This window comes from Ahaetulla prasina, chromosome 5 (genome assembly GCF_028640845.1).
Source record: "Ahaetulla prasina isolate Xishuangbanna chromosome 5, ASM2864084v1, whole genome shotgun sequence".
In the NCBI taxonomy this organism is placed as follows: Eukaryota; Metazoa; Chordata; class Lepidosauria; order Squamata; family Colubridae; genus Ahaetulla; species Ahaetulla prasina.
In genome coordinates, this window is record NC_080543.1 from 90,996,689 (window position 1) to 91,009,792 (window position 13,104).

General features: G+C 40.3%; 1 protein-coding gene across 2 annotated transcripts in view; it reads left to right on the forward strand.

Annotated features, from left to right (window-relative positions):
* Window positions 1–10,917: 10,917 nt before the first annotated feature.
* MXRA5 (matrix remodeling associated 5) overlaps window positions 10,918–13,104 on the forward strand; it is a 30,096-nt gene continuing 27,909 nt past the window's right edge. For both annotated transcript variants that reach the window (XM_058186729.1, XM_058186728.1), the window contains exons 1-2: window positions 10,918–11,695; window positions 12,298–12,446. The gene's annotated coding sequence lies outside the window, so the exon portion shown is untranslated. The remainder of the gene's footprint in view (window positions 11,696–12,297; window positions 12,447–13,104) is intronic.

Sequence of the window (13,104 nt, forward strand, 5' to 3'; positions counted from 1 at the left end):
TATGTGAACTCACGTGTTATTAAGATAAATTGGTTGGTTACCATGAAAATCCATTGTGGAGCAAGAGAGAAACCAATGATGATTCTTTGCAATAATAATTTATGTTTGTCTCTGTATGTGCAATGAGAAAATATTTTATCTTTTTTTTTCTTTTTAGAAATAATTTCTGCACAATATTACTTAGGGTTTGTTAACTTCCTGTTCAATTAACTATTATAATCCAATAGCTCAACTGAAATTTGCAAACTAACAAAAAAAACTTTGAAATGAGATAGAGTGAGAGAACATGTCAGCATTTAGCTGCTTAGGATTATTAATGACAAATAAAATCAATTTATGAGAAATAGGAAAGTTTAATAGAGGATGTTAACATTTTTTCTCCTTGTATTTCATAATTGCATGGAATTGTACTGCTTTATGAGTACAATTCATTTACTAGCTCTGTAAATGTCATCTTTTCTTTCAAACATCTGAATCATACTAATACAAACAGTGGATTGTGGGTTACTTCAAAGTATTTGAACATGTCAGTCATATTAAATAGGACAGAAAAGATTAGTTATTCCTCTCTACATAAGCAACAGGAATTTTTGTTCTAGTAATGACTTCCACAGAAAGAAATAGGAAGAAAATCTTGCATGAAATGCATTCTAAAACTTCCCATTCCAAAAATATATTTTTCAAAAGGTCTGCCGACATAGAAGTAGGATACAAATTGCAATAATTATGAAAAAGTATGAAATATGTGTTAAAATGTCAGATAGAGATATGTTGGTCATGTGGTTTGCATCACAATGTCACAACTCTCATTCCATCAATTGCCTGTCCTGGGCCCCCAACCCCCATGGACAACTACATCCCCAAATACATTGAAACACATTTTAGAAGACACAAAGGAAAGACGGGATTAGGGGGGAAATGCTGTGCAAAATTGTCCATAAGCAGAAGCAGATGTGTAGACTGCCTTTGGTAAAGCAAATTTTATTTTGTAGAAAAACTTCTTGAAAAATGAAAATCTAAGCTCTGTAGAGTTGTATAGCAATGAGTTTCCATACCAATTTTACTACAGCATTTAAAAATATTCCTCTACAACTCACTTCACATATCCATCAAATCAATACATTAATTAAAAGTAGTGAAGACATCTATATATATAAAGGCAAAAACCACTCACGCATTAATCACTAAATCTCCAGAACCGCAAAGCCTACAAACTTGAAATTTGCCATGTATGTTCCTCATGGCTTCTAGGTCCTTCTAAAAAAGGATTTTTCGAAATGACTATCACAGCATTAATATTTCCTATATTATTATAACATGCTCTGATGCTAATTAGTTAGGCTTTCCAATCCCTCTCCCAACTTGAAAATAACTTTGGAGAGAATGGGATAGCATTGGGCAGGCTTCTGTGGGGCAAGCCTCATGGAGAAAAGGGGCTAGAAAGGCTGAGGGAGAGAAGGGCAGAGGAGTGGCTTCTGTAGGGCCAGCCTGAGAGAGAGAAGGGGAAAGGAGAAGCTTTTGTGGGGCCAGCCTGAGGGAGAGAAGGGGAGAGGAAAGGATCTATGGGGTCAGCTGAGGGAGAGGAGGGGATAGAGATGAGGGGCTTCTGTGGGGCAAGCCTGAGGGAGAGAAGGGGAGAGTAGAGGAGAGGCCAGTCATAACTACTCATTAATTTTCAAACATGTGTCGATTTATCAAGCCAGATTGCATAGTTTCATAATGGAGCACGTGTATTCAGTTAGTCAGTAATATAAAGGATATATGAGGTCTTAAATGCTCAAGGAAAATTCAGCTGAGATTCATGGAATATTTTGGATAGACATCTTTAAGACTGGGTTGTATTATTATTATCGTTATTGTTATTTTTATTTTTGTTGTCCATAAAGAATCAATAGCACCTAATATATAATAAATTACAAAAACTCTAAAAGATTTGTTTAACCTCAACCTTACATTGGATATCTAAATAAAAATCATTATTAATTAACTTTTGGATAGTATTCACATAGGGCCTTCATTCACTTTTTATAAAAGGAAGAGAATGTGGCTACAATCAACATGAAATATTTTAAAGAGATCTATAACTACTGTTTATTTCTATATTAGTGAATACATTAAACACACACCCAAATCGATACAATATGGGTTTTGTCCAGATCATAAGAGTTGTTTTTGAACACTCAAAAATAACTGATTACTCCAGTAGATAAATATTATTTTAGTGAAATCTTATCTATTCTATGTCCATTTTTCATGGCTGCTTTGCTTTGATTCTCTTATTTGGTTCCGTAAAATTTCAGTCTGGCATATAAATAACACTTTTCAAAAATAGATTCTTTTGATCTCCAATCCCAGTAATTCTAAAGCACACTCTTTTATTTTCCTCTTACTGTAAAAGTCTTACATCTATGAAAAGCAAGTGCTCATTGCTCTTTCCGAACTTCATTATATCTAGAGATACTAATCTGTGCTAGACAGAGTTAAAGAGACAGTCAATAGATAAAGATTGTCAATAGTTGCCAATATTGACAAGGCTTTGATTCGGTCTAATAGATGGGAAGAAGAAATTTCTAAACTGCCTGGGATTTGCTTACATCCTTCCAACATGAAGGATAGCCTCCATAGCCACATGGAGTAGAGTCTTCACAATAACAAATCTTAAGTAACAGAAACAGCATGTCAAAACCACTGATTTGTTTTCATGTGTCTATCATTCTAACATCTATATGAAGCTACTGGGTGAGATCATCAGTGGCTTTGGGGTGAGATACCAACTGTACGTTGATGACACCCAACTGTACTTTTCCACCCCGGGCCACCCCAGCGAAGCTGTCGAAGTATTGTCCCGGTGTTTGGAAGCCGTACGGGTCTGGATGGGGAGGAACAGGCTCAAACTTAATCCCTCCAAGACGGAGTGGCTGTGGATGCCGGCACCTCGGTACAGTCAGCTGCAGATGCGGCTGTCTATCGGGGGCAAGTTGTTGGCCCCGATGGAGAAGGTACGCAATTTGGGCATGCTCCTGGATGGTCGGTTGTCCTTTGAAGATCATTTGGCGACCGTCTCCAGGAGAGCTTTTTATCAGGTTCGCCTGATCCGCCAGTTGCGTCCCTTCCTGGACCGGGATGCCCTATGCACGGTCACTCATGCTCTCGTTACCTCTCGTCTGACTACTGCAATGCTCTCTACATGGGGCTCCCCTTGAAGAGCACCCGGAGACTTCAGCTAGTCCAGAACGCAGCTGCACGGGTTATTGAGGGAGCGGTTCGGAGCTCCCACGTAACACCTATCCTGCGCAGACTGCACTGGCTACCTGTTGTTTTCCAGGTGCGCTTCAAGGTATTGGTTACCACCTTTAAAGCGCTCCATGGCTTAGGACCGGGTTACTTACGGGACCGCCTACTGCCGGCCTCTATCTCCCAGCGTCCGGTGCGTTCCCACAGAGAGGGACTCCTCAGGGTGCCGTCAGCCAAACAATGTCAACTAGCGGCCCCCAGGGGGAGGGTCTTCTCTGTGGGGGCTCCTACCCTGTGGAATGAGCTTCCCCCCGGGCTTCGACAACTACCTGACCTTAGGACCTTTCACCGCGAACTTAAAACCTATTTATTTCATATGGCTGGACTGGCCTGATTCTTAAATTTTTAAATTTTAATTGTGGGTTTTAAATTGTTGTAATTTGTATGGGGTGTAATGTTATTTTAAATTTCTGGCATATTTGAATTAGTTTTTTTAAGGGTTGTTTTAATTATGATGTATATTTCTGTTTTGTATTTTACTTGCCTGTTCACCACCCTGAGTCCTTCGGGAGAAGGACGGTATACAAATTAAAACATTATTATTATTATTATTATTATTATTATTATTATTATTATTATTATTATTATTATTATTATTATTATTATTATTATTATTATTATTATTATTATTATTATTATTATTATTATTATTATTATTATTATTATTATTATTATTCTGTGATGCAAAACATGGTACAGAAACTATTTCTTCTACTGAAGAAATTCCATGGGAAAAAAGGGAGCTGGTGAGCCTTCCCAAGCATGATTTGGCTTGGTTTGTTTTTTAAAGTAAACTTTTGGGAAAATACTTTTAGTGGATTTATAATCTACAGTAATAATGTATATACTGGAATCATTTATACAATATCTCTTGACAAAATTCCCTTTTTGGTGGAAAAGGGGAGGTTTGTTGTCTATTAAATCAGTCAACCCTTTAACTATACTAGTTTGATTTATAGTCTATAACATTAAGCTAGCTCAATATTCTGATATATATAATTACCATATTTTTTGGAGTATAAGATGCACCAGAGTATAAGACGTGCCTTAGTTTTTGGGGAGGAAAATAAGAAAAAAACTGATTGGCAGGTGGATTGGCCTCCCGGAATACCCCCAATCAACTGTTTTCCAGAGGTGAATTTTAGCAATAGGTTCCTTGGTTGTGAGCTCTGTGCCTTGCTTTTTTTTTTTTTTTTGCTTTTTTTTCTGCCTCTGAAAGCCTCTGAAGCTCCGTTCAGAGGCTTTTTTTCTAAAGGTCTGCTTTTTTTTCTGAAGCTCCATTTCTGATGCTTTTTTTCAGCCTCTGAAGCTGGACAGGGCTACATTTGGAGTATAAGATGCCCCCAGATTTTCACCCTCTTTTTTGGGGAAAAAGATGCATCTTATACTCCAAAAAATATGGAACGTTAATAGTATGATATATCATTAAAACTAAAGAAAAAGAAAGAGAAAAGAGTATGAAGGCTTGGAGAGATCAGATGTATGTTTCCCTCCTTCTCTCACAAACAACACTCCATATTGTGGAATGAACATAGATATCCAATATAAGCATTGATGACATTATATAAGTGACATCATTGCACAAATGAGGTGAATTATGCAATGTGTGATGAGGTCACTAATCCTCTGCAGAAATTCATAGGAGATACTTTGGCTAGATTTGTCCATTGTTCTAAGGCATGATACAGACTTCTTTTGGCTTAATGAGCCATTTGCACCTTACTACTGTAATATATAAACCACAGTGGATGGCTTAGCATATCATGTCAGCCTATCCAATTTTGGTTTATTTCACAAACCATAGCTGTAATAAATATGACTTAGTGGGATGTGTAAACCTAAGTAGTGACAAGCTGCAGAAAGAAATGGCACACTACAGAAAACTGCTTTAAGGCAATTCATTCTTTTGTCTGTTTAGTTCAGCTGTAGCTATGTTAACAGGCAGCAGAAAGCAGGTTTCAAGCAAAATTAGGGTTAAGGAAATGCTGATGATTAGAACACGAGAACACCGTACATGTGAAACATGTGGTCTATAACTGAAGTTTAATTCCATCCAATACCATTACTTGCAGAGATCCTGGCTCAAAAAATGCTTCAGATAAGGCAAGTTAAATTCCCTAAAGACCATAAACTGGGGAACTCCACCATCACTACAACCATAGAGTCAAAGAGTTCAGGCAAGGAGATTGCATACAGCACAGAGGATGACACAGTAGCAACGAACTCAAATGATCTCCAGAGACAACCTAACAGGGTTTTGCATCCAGTCATTTATGGGGGCATAGGCCTGAAAGCCACTATAGTATCCCAATGATCATAGTCACCCTTCTCCAATCCATTATTTTGCCCCACATTTTCAAAGCTGTTATCACTTCACAGCCGTAATCTATTCAATCTCTTTTTAATCAGGCCAATGAAGAAAGCACTAGACCTCTTAACAAAGCCACAGATGTCTATTTTCATATTAGAAGAGACTTTATGAAAGAGGCTTGTCATAATAGAATCTGGAATTATTATTCAAGAATAATTGACTATATTAGAGCCTGGGAGTGCTTAGCTGGGAGTGCTTAGCTGAGTAATACAATAAAAAGTACTGTACAGAAGAAAAATAAATCTTCAGTTTTGGAGGGCTGATAGTCATCTCACGAAATGATATTAGACATAGACTAGTGATTGGTAATTACAACAAATAAAAGGAGATAAAACTTGCAATATAGAGCTTAAAAATAAAGATATTAGATAATAAATTTGTTCAAACTTGCAGAGGAATCAGTTTAAATGCATGTTATTTTAACTTTCATTGTATTTTCAGCTGTTGGACTGAGGTTTTACGCTGCATTTTTTAGCATAAAGCAAAGAATCTCCAATCCTCTTCAAATGTGTCAGCTGTGTGGGAACACATTTCCCATGTTTAAACCCTGGGATAACTCAAATATTCTTTCTCATATATTTTCCTTTTGAATTTGGAAGCAAGGTTTGAAATTTGGCTGGTGTAAATAGACTCATTGAATTTCAAAACTCCTTTGGGTGGCCAGCACCTAATAGCCTGTTATGTTTGTCCTAACTGGTGGCTCTCAAGGTCTCCTAGAGAAAGGACAGAAGGAGGATTCAAATTGCCTACCTAAGTATTAGATTAGGACGGTGGTTTTACAACCACATGGACTAACCTTATAACTGACACAAGAACCACATCACAATCATTCCCTGGTCACATAAAGTGCGGCTTATGATAAATCACATACTGTACAGTCATATAGACATACAGTATTTATATTTGTATCGCTCCTTCACACGAGAAGAATTCACATCCAGAGAAATCTAGCCCAGGCCCATACCTAGAAGGTATGATAATGCTAAAGGAAACATATGAGTTTGTTTGCTTGTTTTGTTGTGGTATTGCAAGCAGTGGAAAATCATGGGCAATTAATAAAATTGCATTCCCTCTACTGACATGAGTCTTCAATCAACATAACTGAGGAATTCCCAGACTCAAAACTAAGATTGAAATAAATTAAGTTACTATGTTTTGATATGTAACAATTGATTTGTCCAGGAAATAACATTTTGTAACCAGCAAGTAATTACTGAAGTCCTATAGGTTCAATTATGTTTGTTTACAAATTGTGTTACAGACACCTTTATGGCTGAAACCATATGTTCATGCAATAAGAAATATAGCATCTTCTCAGGCAATCCAGTCAAATAAGACATAATTATGGATTAAGTTCTCAAGTATTAATTCTGATTGGGAACTGAAACAGGTTTAGTTCATGCATCTCATCTAATCTCCTACAGTATGTACCTGCTTCATTGGGATATGCACCAGATTTTTGGAAGTTAACTATACAACCTCTGATTTGTTGCTGCATTGTTTTGATTTTGTTATCATTTAAAAGATGTTCACTTACCTAAACTGAGTTCAGTTCTGATTTGAGGAGAAGTGTTTAGTATCTAAACAGATAAATAAACAGTTCTACTCTGTGAGCTGCATTGGTTTCTAGTTTGCTTCAAGGCCAAATTCAAGGTGCTGGTTTTAATCTTCAAAGCACTTCATGGCATGGGATGCAGTTATTGGAGGGACTGTCTCTCTCTACTTACATCAGCCTATCCCATTAAATTTCACAGAAAGCTCATATTGAGGGTACCATTTGCTAAGAACCTACATGCTGGTATCAGGAGTTATGTCTTCTCCATTGTGGTGCCACCTTACAGAATATCCTCCCTCCCCCCACCCCAAAATTAGATTGGCCCCATCCTTTTTGATTTTTCAAAATGCCCTCAAGATCTGGTCATGCTACCAAGCCTGGGGCTCCCAGGGGATCAGAGTTTTGTCTCAATGCTCCATTGCTGAGGGGGGGATTTTTATCCCCTCTTTTCCTAGAGTTAGTATTTTTGTTTTTATTGTTATTTATTACTGTGGCATTTTAGATTTTTATCTGTTTTATATTGGACTATTTTATTGTGCACTGCCCAGAGTCCCCCTTGGGAGAGATGGGTGGCTGTACAGATTAGATTAATAAATAAACAAAATTAATAGATCAACCAACTGACCGTGGGTGGGCAAAAAAGCAGTGGCGGTGGGAGTGATTTCCAACTTCTTGCCATCTTCCCTAGATTTTGTTTGTGGGAAGTTTACAGGGTCAATGGAAAAGCCAATAGGGAAGGTTGCAAGATGCTTGGAAAGTCGTCCTCAACTGTGCATCCTCCTCCAGGCTGCTGTGCTCATGGTATGTTGGCCACTTTCACACCCTGCACACCCTCCCTGATCTGAATTCATGCACTTCCCCCTTGACCTGTGCCACACCCTAACATACTCTTCCTGGCCTGCACCACATCCTTGCATACCCTGCATCCTTGAGCACTATCAGTGTACTAAACTGTGCTGTATCCTCATTATTCTCCCTCATCCTCACTGCACCTCTTGGGCACCCTGTGCACACTCTCCCTCACCCGCATCACATCTCTTGTTAGAACAATTAATCAGCGGAACAACTTGCCTCCAGAAGTTGTGACTGTTCCAACACTGGAAGTGTTTTTAAGAACAGATTGGACAACCATTTGTCTGAAATTGTATACCGTTTCCTGCCTGAGCAGGGGATTGGACTAGAAGACCTCCAGGGTCCCTTCCAACTCTGTTATTCTATATTCTATATTCCTGCATACCCTCCCTGACCTTCAATGCATGTGTACAGTGTACCTCTCTTGCACCCCTTCCACCAGACAGCACTCACTTACTTGCCTGACGGCCTTGAACTTAATAACTTTCTGCTGGCTTCCCCACTGACTTTGTGGGAATGTCAGCAATCACAACTGAGTTTAGAGTTTCTGCTAGATTCCCCATTGACTTGAGGGAAGCTTTCAGGAAGCATTGGAAGTGACAGTCATGTGACTGTGGCTGACTGACAGTGTGGCACTGCTGAAACAGCCACGGTTTCCACAAATTTCATCTCTGTGGCAGCAGGGATGAATACAGTGTAGCTGATTCTGATATCACAGTTTGTTATTGTTGTTTTGGTTTCGGAAAGAATGAATTTAGAACAAAGTCATACTCTCAGTGGGTTAAAGGCAGGGGTGAAATGCTCCCGGATCAGACCGGCTCGTGCGATCTGGTAGTGATGGCAGCTGCTGGTTTGGAGGACCAGTAGCAAAAATCCCTGGCCCCGCCCCCCTGCCTCTGCTGAGCCGCACCATCTGCAGAGGTGTTTTTTTTTACTTTTAAAAGCCAGTTTGCTTCAGCCGAAACATGGCTTTAAAAGTTAAAAAAAAGCCTTTGAGGATCCCACCCCTCAGCTGAGATTGGCAGAGACTTTAAACTTTAAAAAAAAAAAATTAAAGTCTCCTCTGGCGATCTCACCTGAGTTCCTCATCAGCAGAACCTTACTTGTACTTTTACTTGTAGAAAACATGTTTTCTACAAGTAAGAGTAGAGATTCTAAGGCACTTACCAGATTACTGATGAACACATGGCTCTTTTTCCAGCCCAAAAGCAGTTTCAGTTTCAGCCAGACAGAATCAATTGCTTAGCTAATCTATTTCCTCGGTGATCAACTGGCTGGCTTTCCTGACTGAGGAACTCTGGGATTTGAAGTCCACAATAAAATAAAATATAATAAAATAACAAAATAAAATATTTGTGCAGCTTTCTGAGATTTGGTGTGTTTCTGTAGTGTTTCACTCTAACTACACAAACACATAAAATCTCAGAAAGCTGTATGTGGCATTTTGTGTGTGTGTGTGTGTGTGTGTGTCAGGTGTGTGTGTGTAAAATGTGAAAGTTGGTTTTTGAGCTTTTTGTGGCTGTGTGAAATGTGAAGTATGAAGTGCAGCTGCTTTTACATTGCGTGTGAGTCAGTTGTGTTGTGTTGTGTGTGTGTAAAGTGTGAAAGTTGGTTTTTGGTACCTCTTATTGTTTTTTATACTTTGTTAATTATTTTTATTATTTATTGTTATTGACCACGCCCACCCAGTTATCTGACCACCAAGCCACTCCCACCAATTAAGCCACGCCCACCGAACTGGTAGGGAACATTTTTAGATTTCACCCCTGGTTAAAGGCATTCCCTTATTTGCCCTACATTATCCTCCAACTGCAGAAGTGGACCTATGTCTGTGTGGCAGGCAGCCTTGAAGTGGGAATCCCAAAGAAAGAATACCAGAGTCATGGCCATCTAATGACTCACCAGCAGCTCCCTAACTTTGGAGGACCTTCCAGGGAAAAGATTTCCCCTCATTATTTATTTGTCTAGCATGTATTAGATAACAGATATAAGTATAAACATGATTATGAATACATGAAATGGATACAAATAAATGGGGATATTAGGACAGGGACAGTAGGCACATTGGTACTCTTATGCACGCCCCTTACAGACCTCTTAGGAATGGGGTGAGGTCAACAGTAGACAGTCTAAGATTAAAGTTTCTGGGGTTTGGGGAAGAAACCACAGAGTCAGGTAGTGCATTCCAGGCATTGACCACTCTGTTGCTGAAGTCGTATTTTCTGCAATAGAGTTTGGAGCGGTTTACCTTAAGTTTCTGTCTACTCTGTGATCATGTATTGTTGTGGTTGAAGCTGAAGTAGTCATTGATAGGTAGGACATTGTAGCAGATAATTTTATGTCCTAAGCTTAGGTTAGACTGAAGGCGACATAATTCTAACTTGTCTAAGCCCAAAATTTATGGGTGAGAGTTCTTTTTTCCAAAAATTTTCCAAATTTTTTTACTACCGGTTCTGTGGGTCTGGCTTGGTGGGCGTGGCAGAGGAAGGTACAGTAAAATCTCCATTCCCTCCCCAATCCAGAGGAAGGTTACTGCAAAATCCCCATTTCCTCCCGATCAGCTGGGACTTGGGAGGCAGAGAATAGATGGGGGTGGGGCCAATCAGAATTTTTACTACCGGTTCTCCAAAATACTCAGAATTTCCGCTACTGTTTCTCCAGAACTGATCAGAACCTGCTGAAACCCACCTCCGATCTCAGCACCGTGTGCAGCCAGACACTTGGTGCAAAAGCCAGGGCACATCATGTTGTAAAACTCGGTGGCGTCTCACTGCGTGGGGCTGACCGCTATGGTTACAGTCCACCCTTCACACTGCGTGGGGGGATGGATCTCGGCCAAAAGAAAAAGCAAGTACAGAGGGAAGCAGCCCCGCACCAGCGGGAGCTCCACCAGATCCAGCTGCTTTCTTTATTCTACCGTCCGCCGGAGCTCTCCTTCTTCCAAGAGCCGCCCACTAAGAAAGGACTGGAGAAGCTCTGCTCCCGCCCGCTTCAAAAGCGCCACACAAAAAGTGGGGGTGGCGGAGAGGAAGCGCAGGGCATGCAGTGTGCAGGGCAATTGCCTGAGTCTACCTCCTGTCCCATTTGGGTTGGCCGGCAGACTTGTCTGTCCAAAGTTTCCAAGGTGGGAGAGGAAAAGAAAAGACAAGCGGCGTTCAGTTAACCGAGGCTCTTCTGCCAGCGCATTGGTCCGCTTTCCCTCGGCTTTTCACACGAACAATCCCGGATTGAAAGGGGTACAGTGGGCAAAGACCCCCCGGAGATATCGATGAGCAACGTTATTCATTGATTGATTTATTTTTTTTCCTCCCTCAGTTTCTCCACGTTTGTTATTCTCCCACTCGGGAGCGATGAACTTCGCAGAGCGGAGTTGCTGAGGTATCTATCACACCCGGCAGAATCTAAACTTGGCTCTGAATCAGGCGCTTTGAAGGTGGGATGTGAACGCCTGCAACTTTTTTCCGGGACTCAATCGAGAAAGCAACGAGCCAGAAGAGGGGAGGCGAACGGCAGCGGCGGCTCCGCCGACAAACGAAGCGCCGTGAGGCGCCAGTCCCTAGCGGAGAAAAGGATGGACTACGCAGGCGAAGGCGTCTGACCTGACCTGCCTGCGCAGAGCTGAGGTAACGGCCGGATAAGCAGTTATTCCGCTCCCCGGAGGTTTTCCGTCGGAGGTCGTCTGTTCCTTTCTTCCCGCTGCCTGGACGGCGTTGGGCCACTAGGCTCCTGCCGTTTGCTGATTTTTATTTTTTTTTATTGTATGAATTGTATAAAACACGCGCGCGCGTGTATTTTAGCAAACAAAAAAAAATGGATCGCGGGTGCTATTTTCCTAACTGCCCTGAATGGAAAGTTTGGCTTCTGTTTTGCGCGCGGGTGTGGTTTCCCCCCCCCCCCTCACAACCATCACTTTAGATGTATTTGGGAGCTGGATTGAAATAGAAATTCATTAGGAAAGGAGGTTAAAATCTCTCCCCCACCCTATAGTCTGTCAGTTTCTTTGAATATATAATTGTAACGACTCAGAAAATTAAAGGCATTCTTCTCTAATGGGAAGCATGTGTTCTTAAAAGAGACTCACAGGGTTATGCATAACCAACTCCAGTGTCACTTGGTCCTATACTTCTACCTCATTCCTCTGTTGCTGACCAGAGTGGAGCTGGTGAAGTAATCAGCCTTCATTCTTTCCCTCACCGCCTACTCTTTCTCTCCTTTTCTTTCTCAGAAGGAAACCTGAGGCTACTTTGGGGATAAATTCGTGGATCTAATCCTACCATCCCTATTTAAAACAAGGGAGATCCATACAGTGTATGCTGGAGTTTCACATAATGGTCTGCAAAGTTTGACCCACAGTGGATCTCTGCTGAACAACAGGTTAGTTCTTGACTTTACCTTGATCAGATTCTCAGCCAGCATCCTCCACCATCACTGACCCAACACTACTAAACCGTAATCCTCCCTTAGGACATACTTGAACACACTTGAACATCAGATGGTCTCTCCTGCTTCCTCTAATTTTCCATAACTACGTAGTTCCTTAAACAGTCCCTAGGGGGCACTGTGCTACAGTATGAATATTCAAAAGTCAAGTTGAATTTAATTTAAAAAACAGGAGAAGAGGAAGGGAAAGTCTTAAATCTTATAAATATTTTTTTTCTTCAGTTTTGGAAATCAATAAATGTTTAAGCATGAACAAGATATGATATGTCAGAATGGGAGCTGCATCTATTAATGTCCTTCAGGCAGGTTATTAAATATTTTGCTCTGATAATGGCTGCGCCATTTGGAATTGTAAAAGGTTATAAAATAATGCAGAACACTTAAAATGTAAATTAGCAAAAATACAATATAATACAATAAAAAGAAGTACTTCCTGATGTTCATCCTATCAGTTGAACTGCTAGCTTGGGAAATATTGCTTTCTTTTTACAATTATTATTTTCCACTTTTTGGTTACATTATTGTTTACTTTAAGATGTGTAGCCTTCAGAATTTCATGGTGGCAAAAGTAATATTCCTCATCCATTTCTCC